This window comes from Balaenoptera physalus (assembly GCF_965194825.1).
Source record: "Balaenoptera physalus genome assembly, chromosome: 12".
NCBI classification, from domain to species: Eukaryota; Metazoa; Chordata; class Mammalia; order Artiodactyla; family Balaenopteridae; genus Balaenoptera; species Balaenoptera physalus.
Genome location: NC_138897.1, coordinates 47,337,787 through 47,350,798, shown reverse-complemented (window position 1 = coordinate 47,350,798; position 13,012 = coordinate 47,337,787). Strand labels below are relative to the sequence as shown.

The window sequence follows — 13,012 nt, the reverse complement described above, 5'->3', positions numbered from 1 at the left end:
GATTTTTCTTTTTCCTTTTTTTTTTTCAATGAAGAGCGTGAACACTGTATTTCCCTGGAAGAATATTTCGGTCCAGGAAGGAGGATAGTGCATGCCGTGGGAGCGTATGTGTGCGTGTGTGTGCATGTGTGTGTATGTGTGTGTGCTGTGCGTGCGCGCCCGCGGAGAGAGGGGCGGGGGAGGCGGATGAGGAGGATGAGATCATAGTTTCAGGATCCTCAGGAAACCCTGGTACTGGCAGCAGCCAGCCTCTGCTGTGCCCACATGACCCACAACTCTGGCAGCGGACCGGGCACTTCCAACATTATTAAATAATAAGAAAGCGGCTCCTACTCCATGCCCAAACCTCCCTACAGACCGGTGGACACCTTCTAAGAGTTTGACGAGTCGGTGACTGAGGCGCCCGTCCATTCCAAGGTGTGTGCGAGGCGTTTTCTTCCCTGACAGCTCCGGAGTGGGGGAGGGCGCGGGGGTGGACGGGGTCCGTGTGGCGGGCGAGGGTGGGCGCGGGGCCCGGCTGCCGCGCGCTGACCCCGGCCGCCCGGTGCCGCGGAGCCAGCCGCCGGGCGGGAGATGCCGGTGACGCGCAGCCCTAGCTGCGCAGGGACCGCAGCAGCCCACAGCGCCGGGGCGCGGGCAGGGGAGGCTCGGCCGCCGGAGCAAGGGCAGGCGCCACGCACCCGGCAAAGTCAAGAGTGGAAGCGGGCGGCGAGCGCGGCGAAGGGAGGGAATCGCCCCAACGCCCACTCGCGGGGGTTCCCACCTGTGCGCGGGCGCCGGCCGCCGGGAGCGCGAAGCATGTGCCGGGCGCCGCAGCCGGGACTGCGGCGTGGCGCCTCCCCGGGCGGCGGCGGGCGGTGCCTCAGGCCCGCGGGGCGGCGGGAGCGGCTGCGGCAGGATGGCCGGCCCGGGGGCGCGGGGCCGCGCAGGTAAATCTCGGCCTCCCGCCGAGGCCGGGCCGCGCCGCAGCCCCAGCCGCCGCCGCCGCCGCTGCTGCACCGCTCCCGGGCGGGCGAGGGCAGCCGGCTCGCTCGCGCCGCGGGTTGAGTTGTTTTTGTGGTCACGGTTGTTCTCTCGGTGGTCCCCGCGGACTGAGCTGCTGGGAGGTGGCGTGGCCACCTCCATTAGGGATGACACTCACGTGGGGAGAGGTCTGGGGGGCTACTGTTGGCCGGGAAATCCGCGGTGGGATCCTCTCCCGCCGGCGGCGTCTGCGCGTGTTGCAATGCACTGCGGTGCCGGGGCGGCGGGCCGGGCGGGAGTGGGCGCCCTGCGGGGGGGGCGGGGGGCCGGTCGGCGCGAACGGTGAGTGTCTTCGGCTTTTATAGCCTGTTGCCCACTCTGGAGTTTTCCTCTGAACAGAGGGCGGAAGCGAGGTCCGTTCTGGTACTGGAGTGGGAGGTGGCGAGGTGTCTATCAGAAGACCAAAGCCAAGGAGAGAAGAGGGATGGCGGGGCTGGGCTCAGGGGTACCATGCCCGGGACTTGGTAGTAAAACTTTCCTCTTTGGCGAGCTTGGGGTACAGCTTTGAGAAGGTAAGTGTAGAACTTGAGTCGGGGTGAGGGATATTGGATGTACTCTGGCAGTGAAGTTCACCGCCATTAGGTTCATTGTTGCTCTAAAAAAGGGTCTTTTGAGTTGATGTTTCTGTTCAAGTTTCCTGTTATCTGTTATGATCGCTTGGTGTTTTATGTGTCTTGTGTTTCCTTTAAAACATATCAATAGCCTACATTGTTGAAGTATGCCTAATTATTAACTTCTTTTACAAAAAGGACTTATTTTGCTTATTCCAAAGGTAGAAACTTTAGGAAAAAAACAGCCCTCCAGGCACAGTTCTATGAACTTTAGCTTTAGTCACTCACTTAATTCTAACACCACCATAAGGGGTGGTACTGTCCACTTTTTACAGATGAGGAAATCCAGACACAGAGAGGTGAAGTAATTTACCCAAGGTCATACAGTTTTAAATATTAGAGCCTAGTTGAGCTTTTGATGTACTCTAAACCAACATATTTTTTTTTTCATAAAAATAAGACCTAAAGTCTTCTATTTGATATATTGACCACATCTCTACCAAGATGAGCCTCTTAACTATGTGCTACACCTTTGGGACAATTAAGACTTTTTCTAATACTATAATTTCTAATACTATAATTATGGCAAGTATCCTTTGAGTCATTTCCTTTTGCCACAATTGACCGTTTCCTACAACAATTATAGATTAAAGTAGTATTTATCAGCAAAGTTAAGATTTTCAGCAGTTAAGATTTATCAGCAAAGTAAATTATAAAGCAGGCAGCTGAATCTCTATATTTGCACTTAATTTTAAACTTCGTAAGGTATTAGACTGTTCTTTGCTCAAAGCAGGGCCATCGTTTTCTTCCAAACACCATCTTGCAGAAATTTTGAACGAGTTTAATCATCTTTAATTCAATCACACTGACAAGAGCTTAGGCAGTTTTAAAAGAAGAATTATGCAATTCTCTTTCAACTCTCAGTGATTAAAAGCAGGCTGTACTGCGAGAGTGTTTGTATATGTCATGCCTTTTCACCAATTGTATGTACTTTCGGCAAAGTTGTGTAGCAATGAAGACTGAAATCACATTTTCTCATTAGTTCTAAGCTGAAATACTGTAAAAATATCCACTTGTTTTAAATGAACCATGATGTGAAGAGCGGTCTCAGTGGGGTAAAGTCCAACTGCACATATTTAGAGAATTACTTCTCATTTGAACTTATCATGGAACTCTTATAATATTCATTTTATTGGACAGATGTCTCTTAGGTCTTCATCTGTTATTTTTTCAAGTAAATTTAATTGCTGCTTCACATAATGAGTTTCAAAATTATTTTGACATTCATAGATTTCCTTAAGTCTTGTCTTTCAGTTTAATTAAATTCAGTGTACATACTTCAAGTGCTCACTTATTCCACATTATATGTGAAAAGAGAATACAATCCAACCGAACTATATGGAAACGTGATCTTTGGACGTGAAAAGAATTATCTTCAGTGGTTAAACTCTTCCACACGCTTTGGGGATGTTAGAGCACAGTGCTGTAGTCAGGAAAGTTGCATGCCATCAGGCACGATCTTTTTTTTTTTTTTTTTTTGAAGAAATACTGTTTTTTTTTAAAATTATTATTTATTTATTTTTGGCTGTGTTGGGTCTTCGTTTCTGTGCGAGGGCTTTCTCCAGTTGCGGCAAGCGGGGGCCACTCTTCATCGCGGTGCGCGGGCCTCTCACTACTGCGACCTCTCTTGTTGCGGGAGCACAGGCTCCAGACGCGCAGGCTCAGTAGTTGTGACTCACGGGCCTAGTTGCTCCGCGGCATGCGGGATCTTCCCAGACCAGGGCTCGAACCCGTGTACCCTGCATTGGCAGGCAGATTTTCAACCACTGCGCCACCAGGGAAGCCTGGCACAATCGTTTTTGTTATTGAAAGTGAATTTGAATTTTCCAAGTCTATATAAAACGTTGATGGTTATTAAGGCATAAATCCTATGGCACATACATATATCCTTTCTGAACTGACTCACCTGTTCCAGTTTTCTAGTTTCTGTTGCTTATTTTAGAAAAAGCCTTCTCTCGCTACTTTGATCTCACCTGGGGGATTTGACACGACTTTTTCCTTGCAAGTCCCCTACCTCTAGTTTTGGGAGAGTTGTGCTGTCTCTGTTTCTTGAGAGGCCCTTTGCCTCCAGTGCTGGACAGAGAACTGGGGATCACTGGTGAGCAGAAAGATGCGTGCGCCCTGCCAGCACTGGGGCCAGACTTCAATACGATGATTATACAAATAAATGTTTATTTACAAATTGCAGTGAGTTCTGAAGAAGGATTTCTGTAAGAATGTGTAATAAAGGATTCTGGGCCAGACATGGAAGTTGGAACAGGATGCCCTAGAAGTCACATATTTACAGAGACATGACGTGTGAGGAGGTATTTACTAAGTCAGGTGGTCTTCTTAAATGCTTTCATCGATGTTTTCTGCATCAGAGACTTACATCTCACTCTGGGTATCTCTACACTTCTCTATTCACCAGCTGATGTACTGTTTCACCTCATCATCCACCTATGGACATGGGGAGGATTACAAAAGTTCTGTCAATACTTTTTATAGCATGTAGAGCATGTGCTACCTGTATCTGGTTATTATCCGATTTTTGAAGTTATTTAAATTTAATGAAATGTAGTCATTTTCTTTCTTTGCCTTAACAACTACTTTCAAATTTTAAAAAGCAGTGTGTGTGTGTGCGTGTGCGTGTGCGTGTGTGTGTGTGTTTGGTTGTTGTTAAAGTGGCAGAATGTCTCAAAATAGAAACGTAATCGATTCATCACACATCCATAAGACTCCCTGAAATGTCCGTAGGAAGAGAAGAAGCACCAGAGTGAGGGAGGTGAATTAAGCATTGAACACGCTGGGTAAATGTGTATTAATAATTTAAACCAAACATAATAATAATAATAACTAAATTTATAGACTTACTGTGTGCTGGACATCATTCTACGGCTCTGTATAGAGTAACTTAGGTATTCTTCTCAAGAGCCAAATGAAGGCTTCCTATATTACCATTATCCCCATTTTATGGAGGAGGAAACTGAGGCACAAGGAGAACAGTAATCATGACCACTGTCACATAGGTAGAGATTCTGATTCGAGTACTGATTCTGTAATCCATACTGTTAACTACAGACATAGTTAGTACTAGTCATAGTTAGATTAATAACTGTAGTATCTGGTTCATAATTTTACTGATGCATTAAGTTCCCATCATTGTTAAAAATCATAACACCTAATTTGATCTTTTGGTTACTTCTCCCTCAATAAAAACCAGTGGAAAAACTTGTAACTGCCTTTATATAAGTGCTTTTTGCCCCATATTTTACATGTAAAATATATAAAGCAAGAACAGGTATATAAATGCCTAGACAAAGCCTGGTGACTGCTGGATTATGGGGAATTTCTCATTATATGTTATATATTTTTTGAATTCAAAAGTAGTAACTTGAGCACCATTTGAAACTATTGAAATTTTTAACATCAAGAATATATACTTTAGCATTTCAAATAATTAGGGAAATATCTTTAACAGCTGGAAATTCTATGACCATTAATAAACTTAAGAATTTAAAGTCACCTGTTTCATCTACCCCCAATATCTTTGTCTAGAGTACTGTATACTACAAAGAGGATATAAAGTATAACCGAAAAACACCTGTTGAATTATCTTGGTAAAATTAAAAAGTCTCTGTTAATCTTTACACTGGAAACTTTTGACATGACCCATAGTAATCATTATGATAAAGAAACTTATTAATGTTAAATATTATCCAAATAATGTTAACCTAGAACACATGGCACATGTGATTAGCAAAGTGAAGTACTAATTGGTTAGGTGTGCTGATGCACGTGAAGATCTATGCACAGTGTTTGAAAACATTAATGTTATTTCTCCCTGCAAATGATGGGTAATATGCAGTTGATATGATTAATGTTAATATTAACCATGAATCACAATTTATATAGAGTGCACATATACAAATACCTGACTCTCTTCTTTGAAGCTGTTGGAAATGTTCTAGGCAGCGCATACATATTCTGTGACTCATGTATCCCTGAAGAATGTGATACATTATTTCACTGTATGCTCCCCAAAATACAAAGCATCATGGAGTAACTAGTAAACTATTGTTCCAGTTTATACCATAAGGAAAGGGACTCAAGGCTTGATTTGACTTTGTGTGTGTGTGTGTGTGTGTGTGTGTATGTGTGTATTATCAGAGTGGAAGATTCCATCAAGTACACCAATGAATAATTCATTAACTATAGTTTACAGTTTGATGCCATAGAGCAGTGTCCTATTGCAAAGACTTTTGTGTGTTTAATGTAAATACAAAATATATTAGTCAGTTATAATAGTTTAGGTTATGCAGTCATAGCAAACAACTCTAAAATCTCGGGTCCTGAAATGAATACAGGTTTATTTCTTGCTAATGCTTTGTGCCCAAGTTGGTCAATAAAAGACTATTATTTTACATCTTCCTCACTCGGGGACCCAGGCTCATAAAGCCCCTGTCATCTACAGCATCCTCATAATTCATTCATCAAACACATGGGAACATGGTGAATCACCCCCAGGTTCTTAAAAGTCTTCTATCAGAAGCAGCACCTGGAACTTCTACTCATATTTTAGTGGCCAAATCAAGTCATAAGGCCACTCCTAACTTGAAGATGAAAGAGAAGTGCAGTTCTATCACATGCCCAGATGGAAGTAAGCTGCAATATTAGTGAACAGACCTAATTATTACCACATGAAATTAGCCAGTTACCTTCAGTAGTTTTATCACATAAAAATGACTTATTAATGTAACAACTGTGTTTTAGAACTTCAGCCTAGGAAGGTAATCCCTGCATAAAACTACCAGCAAAGAGAGTAGGGGCTAAACTTGTAAAATTGATGATATCCCTTTTTGTCAGTGGGGGTTGGATCTAGGAATGATGATAAAGCTCTGGTTTATTTTGAGTAATAAGAAGATTGCCTTTTTGACAGCAAGCACGAGCCAAAAACAGTGCCAAGACCTGCAACACAGCTATGTTTTCTGAACAGATTTGATGGTAGCAACATGGCACAGAAAACTGAATAGCTTTGTGTGTATCTTTTTTTGTCACCTGCACCAACATGAATGAAAGTATCATATGTGGTATCATATATTATTGTAAAAAGTAATACAGATAAACATATAAATCATATTGTGTGATTATTTTACATTGACAAACATAATCTGAAAAGTTAGAATATATCCAATCCATGTTTGTAGTGCTATAAATTTCCCTGAAGCACTGCCATTGCTGTGTCCTATACATTTTGATATGTTGTGTTTTCATTTTAATTCAGTTCAAGTACTATTTTTAAAAATTTCTCCTGAGATTTCCTCTTTGACCCATGGAGTTATTTAGAAGGGTGGCATTTAATTTCCAAATGTTTGGAGATTTTTCTGTCATCTTTCTCTTATTTTGGTCAGAGAACTTTATTTCCTGTGTTATCTTTCTGCATTTTGGCCAGAGAACACACTTCGTATGATTTCAGTTTTTATAAAATTTGTTGAGGTTTATGTTATGGCCCAAAATGTTGTCTATCTTGATATATGTTTCATGGAAACAATCTTGAAAAGATTGTGTATTTTGATGTTTTGGGGTAGAGTGTCTTATAAATGCTCATTAGATCCTGTTGGTTGATGGTGCTGATGAATTTTTGTATGTCTTTACTAATTTTCTGCCTAGTTGTCTCATTAATTGTTGAAATAATTTGTGAACTTTCCAATTATAATTGTGGATTTGTCTATTTCTCATTTCACTTCTATCAGTTTGACTTTATGTATTTTGCAGCTCTGTTGTTTGGTGTGTATATAAATATTTAGGATTGCTATGTCTTATTGGTGTATTGATTATTTTATCATTACATAATATTCCTCTCTATATCTGGTAATTTTATTTGCTCAGAGTCTACTGTATCTGATAATAATACAGACATTCCTTTTTTTCTTTGATTGATGTTTGCATGATATTTCTTTTCCTGTCCATTTACTTTCAGCCTGCCTATATTATTATAGTTGATTTGAACTCCTTGTTCATAAAATATAGGTGAGTTACATATTTTAATCCACTCTGCAGATCTCTGTCTTTTAATTTGTATATTTTCACCATTTACATTTACTGTAATTATTGATATATTAAGGCTATGTATGTCTGCCATTTTATTGTTTGGCTTTTTTTTCCTCTGTTTTTGTTTTATAGTTTCTCTGAGTTTTTTTCCCTGCCTTCCTGTCAGTTACTTGAGCATATATAAAATTCTATTTTTATTTATCTATAGTGTTTTTAAATGTATCTATTCATATAGATTTTTTAGTGGTTGCTCTGAGTATTACATCATATACATCATATACATATAATTTATCACTACCTGCCACTGTTGTCATTTTATCAATTATAGTGAAGCACAGAAACCTTACCTTTCCTTATGTACCTTTATCCTCTTCCATTTGTAGTATAATTGTCTTAAATATTTCCTCTACATACATTAGAAAGTGTTATAATTTTTGTTTCAACTGTCAAATATAAGTCAGAAAGTTCAAGAGGAACAAGAAAAAATTCATTGTATTTATCGATATTTTTGCTTACCATATTCTTTCTTCTTTCTTGATATTGCAACATTCTTTCTTTTATTGCTTCCTTCTTGTTTCGAGAACTTCCGCTAGCCATTCTTTTAGAGCAGACAGGTCTCCTCGTGACAATATATCTTTGTTTTCCTTCATCTAAGAATGTCTTGATTTCTCCTTCATTCCTGAAGGATGTTTTAACTGGGTATAGGATTCTGGGTTGACAGTTCTTTTCTTTCAGCACTTCAATATGTTGTGCCACTTCCTTATGGCCTCCCTGTTTTCTGATGAGAAATCTGTCATTCTAACTGGTTTTCTCCTATAGATGAAGCATCATTTCTCTCTTGCTCTTTTCAAGATTTTTGTTTGTTTGTTTTTAGTTTTCATAAATTTGACTATGCATGTGTCTAGTTGCGGTGAGCGGGGGCTACTCTTCATTGCAGTATGCAGGCTTCTCATTGCGGTGGCTTCTCTTGTTGCAGAGCACGGGCTCTGGATGTGCGGGCTTCAGTGGTTGTGGCGCGTGGGCTTGGTTGCTCCGCGGCATGTGGGATCTTCCCAGACCAGGGCTCGAACCCGTGTCCCCTGCACTGGGGGGCAGATTCCCAACCACTGTGCCACCAGGGAAGCCCCCTTAGCCCATTTTTAAATTGAGTTATTACTTTTACTATGGAGTTGTGGGAATTCTTTATATATTTGGGAGCATAATCCCTTATGAGATATATAGTTTGCAAATATTTTCTCCCATTCCTTAGATTGCCTTTTCACTCTGTTGTTTCCTTTGGTGTGCAGAAACCTTTTAGTTTGATGTAGTCCCACTTGTTTATTTTTGCTTTTGTTATCTATGCTTTTGGTGTCATATCCATGAAATCATTGTCAAGACCAATGTCATAAAGTTTTTCCCCTATGTTTTATTCTAGGAGTTTTATATTTTCAAGTCTTACATTTAAGGCTTAACTAGACACGTGTATCTCTTTGGGCTTTCTGTTTGGCATTCAGGTTCATGAATCTATAGATTTAGGTCTTTTGTCAAAATTTGAGAAATATTCATCCTTTATTTCTTTGAGTACTTTTTGATCCCTGTCCATTTTCTCCTCTCCTTCTAGGTCTCTAAGACATGAACGTTAGCTCTTTTGTTATAGTACCACAGTGTATTAGTTTCCTATGGCTGCTGTAACAAATTACCACAAATGTGGTGTTTTACAGCACACATTTATTCTCTTACAGTTGTGGAGACCAGAAGTCAGAAATCAGTTTCACTGGGCCAAAGTCAAGGTGTTGGAAGGACTAGTTCCTTCTGACGGCTCCTGGGGACAATACCTTTCTTTGCTTTTTCTAGCTTCTGGGGGCCACCAGCATTCTTTGACTCACAATCCCTTCTTCACATCACTCCAGTCTCTTGCTTCTGTAATCACATCTCCTACTTCCTTTCTATAGTCAAATCTCTTTTTGCCTCCCTCTTTTAAGGACACTTGATTACATTTAGGTCCCACCCAGATAGTCCATGATATTATCCCTATCTCAAAATTTTTAATTTTATCACATCTACAAAATCCCTTTTGCCGTATAAGGTCACATTCACAGCTTCCAGGGATTAGAACCAGCCTGAAAATCTCTGGGAGCTTACTCGAGTTTCTGAGGGTTTGTTGTCATTGTTGGTTTTGGTCTGTTTTCTCTGTTGTTCAGACTGGGTAATTCCAATTGTTCTATCTTATCATACCTATCAGATTCTTTCTCTGTCACTTCCATTCTGTTATTGAGCCCACCCACTAAATTTTATATTTGGTTACTGATTTCATTCAGTTCTAAAATTTCCACTTAGTTCTTTCTTATATGTTCTGTTTCTTAGCTGGAATTTTCTACTTTTTCATTTGTTTCAAGCACGTTCATAATTTCTCATTGAAGTATTTTTCATTATAGCTGCTTTAAAAACTTCATCAGATAATTCTAACATTTCTGTCATCTCGTTATGGGCATCTGTCATTGTCTTTTTTCACTCAGTTTCTGATTTCCATGGTCTTGGTATGATGAATGATTTTCAACTGAAACCTGGCCATTTTCTTATTATGTTACAAGACTCTGGATCTTATTTTAACCTTCTGTTTTATTTTTTAAAGAATTTTTTTGATGTGGACCATTTTTAAAGTCTTTAGTGAATTTGTTACAATATTGCTTCTGTCTTATGTTCTGGTTTTTTGGCCGTGAAGCATGTGGGATCTTAGCTCCCCGACCAGGGATCGAACCCACACCCCCTGCATTTGAAGGCAAAGTCTTAACCACTGGACTGTCAGGGAAGTCCCTAACCTTCTGTTTTAGCTAGCTTCCAGTAGCATCACCCCAGCGAAATGGGAATGGTGCCACCTCATCACCAGTGGATGTGGAAGTATAGGCTTCTTACCCAGTCTCCCCTGTCACCTGAGGGGGCTCCGGATTCGTGTGGGGTAGGGTATGAATTCAGGCTCCTCACTGGGTCTTCACTGATACCTCTCATTCTGTTGCCATGTGCCCTCGCCTGACAATATGAAGACAGAGAGGTGGTCTAATTACTGCTGGGCCATGGTGATAGTCCTTACTCTCCTCTAGGCCTCCCATGACACCATCCAGTGGAGAGGAGGAGGGGAGACTTGGTACGACCAGGTGGGGGTGGAAGTTCGGGCTCCCCATATGGTCCCCATTGACAGCCTAGTGGAGGTGGGCGGCGGGAGTCCCATTACTGCCTGGTGAGAAGGAAGTCCCACCTCCCTACTTTGCTTTTTGTGACATCACCTTGATGGGGTTGAGGGGAATTGGGGTGCCTTGTTACAGCCTGGTGAGGGTGAAAGTCTAGGCTCCCTACTCAGTCTTTGTTGGCATGCAGGTTGTGGGACCCCAGTTTTTCTGTCTTATATGGCTGCAGTAGAGAAGTTACTGTCTAAATGTTTTTTTGTTTTGTTATGCTGCTCCTTTCCTGGCCCTTTGGCTGAAAGAGCATACTTCTGATGGCCTACCATTTTTTTTATCTGTGCCTTTTGGCATTTCTGGGTTTCCAGTTTCTTTATATCCATGTCTGGTATATATGAAGCAATGCAAAAATCCAGGGAACTTGCCACCCTGTCATTCCTTGGGCCCTGAGGCCCCCTAGCTTCGTTTGCCTTCTCGCTTTCAGAGTCTTTGTATGTTTATTTTATGTGCAGTGTCCAGGGTTTTGAGTTACACGTAGCGAAAGGAAGAGGGAAAAAGTACTTCTCCTCCATCTTCACAGACGTCCACTCCACAGTTTTTATGCAAGTGTAGACTTAAAAACATCACTCAACACTGATTCTCAGAGGATGAATCTCAGGGGATTACTACTGATCTGTTTCTGAATAATAAGCACTTTACAGATCAGTGGGATGAGGGAGGACTTGGACAAGGATGCAAATAGGATTAGAGAACGTTCCATCAGTGCTAAGGTTCAGGGATCACGTGGCGGTACTCTTATTCCTCCGAACCAAGGCTTTTTCCTCTACTGGGAAACCATGACTGCAGGCTGCAACGAGGTTGGAAACTTCCCCCATTCTCATAGATTGTCTTTTCTGGCAGGATGCTGGAACTACACCATCCCAGCCCTTCCTGAATTCTCACCAAGTGTCCTTCATTCCCAGGAACATTATCCATCTGAAATGCAGTTTTCAACCAGAAAGCGTGTGAGAAAAGGTGGCTAAGCTAGGAAGAAAATAGTGAACCCAAAATCTATGTTTAATCTCTAAGGAGCACCTACCAGCAAGCATTCATGTTAATTTCTTTTGATGTAAAATTATGCATTAAAAATAAGTATATTGATTTTGTCAACTTGTTTGATCCCTACTCAGGAGATTAAGTACAAGAGACGGGGCTAAGAATTTTTTCTCCTGAAACCAGTATTCTGAGGAATAACAGTTGACAGCGAGGCAATCACAAAGAACAACAACAGTCTAGCGAAATTCTTCCCAAAGACAAATCAAGTTAATGACATTGTAGTTAACCCTGAAATTCTCACCATAGTAGAAAAGTGGTTCTCAAAGTGTGGTCCTCAGGCAGCATCAGCACAACCTTGGAACTCTGTGAATGCAAATTTCTAAGACACTCTGGGGATAGAGCCCAGCAATCTCTTGCAACAAGCCCTCCGGGTGTTTCTGATGCCTCTACAACTGGAAACCAAATACCTAGAGCAGCCCCTTCAACCACTGCAGGATACACTAAATTTATGCTTTTCATGATTCTTGACTCATCAGTTAAGGTTTTTGGAAAATCTGTTTATCACATTTAACATTCAGCATGTTTTAATTATAAATATTTTTCAAGGAAATATAGTAAAGAAATTAAAAATTTATACCCCAAATGGTCTCTTTAGCTGAAGCTGTCTTAATGATCTGCACAATTGTTTTGTATCCTTAACCCAAATAGTCATAACTGCTCCATGTCTGATTCTGTGGTGGAAACCAAAAAATTCAGCCACGCCTACGCTTCCCCGCCTTTGTTCCTCATAGCTGCCAAGTCGTACATTAATGGGTTTTTCTAGCTGTTTTCATGATGTTTTCTAGGGCTGACACCAGGCATGAGGATATTTGGAGGCGAGGGTGGGGGGCGTCTTTGCATCACTTGAAGATTCATTTTAGGAGATCTTGTCACACTGTATTGTTAGAGACAGATGCATATGCAGATGTCCAGACTCATCATTGTCATTACCACATCAACTCTACCATGGGGGATTCACTGTCTATTGCATGTTGGCATTTTTCTCTGGAGTCATGTGAGATTAAAGGAATCTTGGCTCCAAGGCAGTCCTGAGGAAAGAGAAGCTACATTCCTGAATAGAGATTTTCTAATTGGGCTGCAGTTACAAACCCCAGGATG

The 13,012-nt window shown here is 41.3% G+C and overlaps 1 protein-coding gene across 3 annotated transcripts in view; it reads left to right on the top strand.

Annotated features, from left to right (window-relative positions):
• The first annotated feature begins 251 nt into the window (after positions 1 to 251).
• The window catches only part of DTNA (dystrobrevin alpha), a 387,334-nt gene continuing 374,573 nt past the window's right edge, over positions 252 to 13,012 (top strand). The window contains exon 1 of one of the 3 annotated variants that reach the window (XM_082416079.1): positions 252 to 417. The gene's annotated coding sequence lies outside the window, so the exon portion shown is untranslated. The remainder of the gene's footprint in view (positions 418 to 13,012) is intronic. The other 2 variants (XM_082416052.1, XM_082416073.1) reach the window with 2 other exon arrangements.